Raw genomic sequence first — 3,862 nt, forward strand, 5'->3', positions numbered from 1 at the left:
CTCACTTATAGCGAATACACGAAATCACCCATTTATGTATTCAATCATGTGGCCGAATGTGCATGTTCCAATATAACACCATTTCCATTTCGCTTAACACTTACATTTACCACATATCAATTTAGAGACTCTACTAACCCATCATACATCCGCAATAGTCTATAGCTCTCTCGGCCACTCCTTTCACAACATAATAAAACTTAATTTCAAAATCATTAGTGAGCATTTTATTTAGGCATGTACATCTACAACCGAATTCATCATATAAACATCTTTGAATTCACTCAAACATTCTCAATACAACACATTGCCCACTAGCAATTAGTTCATCAAACCAACATTTGACCCTATTTCCTTTAACACCATTGCATTCGCAATGACCACATCATTTAACCAACTAAATAATAAACCACAACATTTGAATTCATCTTATTCTTCTCCCATTTGACCGAATGAATATCAAATGCAACTCAACTAACAACAACATTTTTTTTCTTTCTAAAATGTATATACACTCTTACGACCGCTTCCAATTTGTACCTTTCGACCATGAATCCTACTCATCCAAGCATCAATTAAGCTACTTAACAAGTAATTAACATCCCAAAGAAACTTATCAAAATGACACTAATTTAGCACTTGCGAATGGATATTGAGCTATGGACTCATGAAATTAAACCATAGGTCAAATAAGCTATGTACTTATCCATTTAGTCTCATAGTCAATTAAAAGAAAAATCACCATGCATACCTTAGACTAGGATAGCCATGGCCGAATACCTTGGTTTCTCCTCTTCAAATTTCAACTTTTTTTTTTTGTTTTCTTTGCTCAATTCACGGCAATGGGGAAAAGATGAGCATTCTTTTTTTTTTTCTTTTCTTTTTCTTTCTTTACTAACATTACTTTATCTCCAATGACCCATTCCTTATTATAAAAATCTAATTAAACATATATATTGCCCATCAATATCCTATCTTGGCGACCACCATTAATAAATTGGGCAATTTGACATGCAAGTCCACCTTTGTGTTAACATGCACTAATAAGCCATTTAAAATTAGCCTATCATATTTCACCATGTCTCACATGGATCCCTATTTAATAATTTCTCATACAATTGGTAAAATTAGAGAATGAAACTTCCACATGTGCATGTACACACACAATAAGCATAGAATATAACAATTAATTATTTTTATGACTCGGTTTTGTGGTCCCGAAACCACTTTCCGACTAGGGTCAATTTTGGGCTGTCACAGCACCATATTGTCAGTTTTAGTAGAATGGTTTAGACGATCACCTTCAATTTCTATTGTGTTTCCAGAATTGCGAGCTTGAAGGGTGATTGTTTCGTCTCCCACACGGAGTGTGAGTTCACCTGTGCCAACATTAATAATTCTTTTAGCAGTTGCTAAAAAGGGCCTTCCTAAAATTAAAGGAGTGTTGCTATCCTTCTCTATGCCTAGAACAATGAAGTCAACGGGAAATATAAATTTATCGATTCTAACTAGCACATCTTCAATAATACCCCTAGGAAATCTTATAGTTTTATTTGCTAATTGAATGCTCATCCTCGTCTGTTTGGGTATCCCGAGACCTAATTGTTTAAACATTTTGTATGGCATGACGTTAATACTAGCCCCCAAATCAGCTAATGTATTATTAACATCTAAACTACCAATTAAACAAGGAATTGTAAAACTCCCTGGATCTTAAAGTTTGTTGGGTAGTTTATTTAGGAGAATAACTGAGCAAACTACGTTTAGCTCCACATGCGATGCCTCGTCCATCTTCCACTTATTTGCTAAAAGCTCCCTTAAAAATTTTGTTGCGTTAGGCATCTGTGATAGAGCTTCAATAAATGGTAAGTTAATATGTAATTTTTTAAGAGTTTAAAGAATTTACCAAATTGTTCATCTGAGCGGTCTTTCCTTGTCGCATTGGGGTATGGCACATGAGGTTTATATTCGACATTCACCGATTTGTTTTTATTGTGATCTACCTCACCTTGACCTTTGCTTACCACAGTTTCTTGCCTCGGTTCTAGTTCAGGCTCAACAAATCCTTCTTCATCTTGAACATTAATCGCGTTGAACTGTTCCCTTGGGTTAGGTTCAGTATTACTTGGCAAGCTCCATTGTGGTCGTTCGGAGATTAGTTTGAAAAGCTGGCCTATCTGAGTTTCGAGCCCTTGGATCGATTCTTGTTAATTTTTAAGTGCTATTTCGGTGTTCTGGAAACGGGTTTCTAACACCTAGATAAACTTTGTGAGCATTGCTTCAAGGATCGATTTCTTTTCCTGTTGGTAGGGTGGTTGTTGGTAGCCTGGAGGTGGTCTCTGGTTTCCTTGGCCTCCCCATAAGAAATTTGGGTGGTTCTTCCAACCCGCATTATAAGTGTTACTATATGGATTGTTTTGAGGTCGAGGATTATTACCCATGTAATTTAATTGCTCGTTATCGATGTTGTGACCATAAGGTTGGTATTCCGAATGGCTTGTTCCACCTCTACTTGCTTCACACTGCATTACCAGGTGAACCTGTGAAGAACTAAGAAAACCATCAATTTTCTTATTCAAGAGTTCTACCTGATTAAAGAGCATGGTGACCGAATCGACGTTATAAACACCGGCTATTTTCGTTGGCTTTGTCCTCATGACTTGCCACCGATAGTTATTTAGTGACATCTTCTCTATAAACTCATAAGCATCTTTAGGTGTTTTATTATTGATGGTTCCGCCAGCAGTTGTGTCAACCATTTGCCGAGTCGAAGGATTCAAGCCACTATGGAATGTTTGAACCTGAAGCCAAAGCGATAACCCATGGTGAGGGCACCTTCTCAAATGTCCTTGTATCTCTCTCATGCATCGTAGAGTGTTTCTAAATCCATTTGCACAAAAGAAGAGATATCATTATGTAATTTAGCCGTTTTAGCTAGCGAAAAATATTTTAGTAAAATTTTTTCGGCCATTTGTTCCCAAGTAGTAATTGACCCTCGTGGTAACGAGTTCAACCACTGTTTAGCTTTGTTCCTCAATGAGGAAGGGAATAACTGAAGACGAATGGCATCGTCAGAAATGCCATTAATTTTAAATGTATTGCATAGTTCCAAAAAGTTTGCTAAGTGAGCGTTGGGATCTTCATCCTGCAAACTATCAAACTGAACAAATTACTGTATCATTTGAATAGTGTTAGGTTTTAGTTCAAAAGTATTTGCAGCTACAGCAGGTCTAACTATGCTTGATTCAGTTCCTGTTAAAGAAGGTTTAGCATAATCATACATAGTGTGTGGAGTAGGATTTTGATTAACCGCAATTGTAGGAGGTAGCTGATTGTCTTGGTTTTCAGCCATCTCTTCGGTTGGGGGTTGAGTATCGTCTTCTTGCTCGTTCTCTGTGTATCTTAGGCTTCACCTTATTTCTCTTTGGTTTCTGCAGACTGTGCGATCGATTTCTTCGTCAAAAAGTAGTGGTCCTGACAGGTTTCTTCTAGTTACAAACTATAAAAACCTGTCAGAAGAAAGAAAAAGAAAATTAGTAAATTAGAATAAAATTAAAAATAAAATTAGATTGCAAGAAAAATAAATGGATAAAGTAATAAAAATTGAGTGTTCCTAATATTTTAGTTCCCCGACAACGGCGCCAAAAACTTGATCACGTTATTTCGTGATAGGTTTTAAATATTTATAATTAATTGTTCTTGAAACTAACTACTATCGCGATGTAGGCAAGTGTACCTATCGAACAGTAGTATAGTTTTAGCAAGACCAGATTGTCGAACCCAAGGGAACTAAAAGTACTCGTAATGACTGTCTTTTTATTATCTAGCCTAAGAATAAAGAGGTTCTTGTCTTAACTAACTA

General features: G+C 36.3%; 1 non-coding gene across 1 annotated transcript; it reads left to right on the forward strand.

Moving 5' to 3' along the window:
* The first annotated feature begins 2,817 nt into the window (after positions 1–2,817).
* LOC128294292 (small nucleolar RNA R71) lies at positions 2,818–2,922 on the forward strand. Its single transcript, XR_008284606.1, has one exon. It is a non-coding gene; the product is annotated as a small nucleolar RNA R71 (small nucleolar RNA).
* The last annotated feature ends 940 nt before the right edge of the window (positions 2,923–3,862 follow it).

The sequence above is a fragment of the Gossypium arboreum genome, chromosome 6 (assembly GCF_025698485.1).
Source record: "Gossypium arboreum isolate Shixiya-1 chromosome 6, ASM2569848v2, whole genome shotgun sequence".
Classification (NCBI taxonomy): Eukaryota; Viridiplantae; Streptophyta; class Magnoliopsida; order Malvales; family Malvaceae; genus Gossypium; species Gossypium arboreum.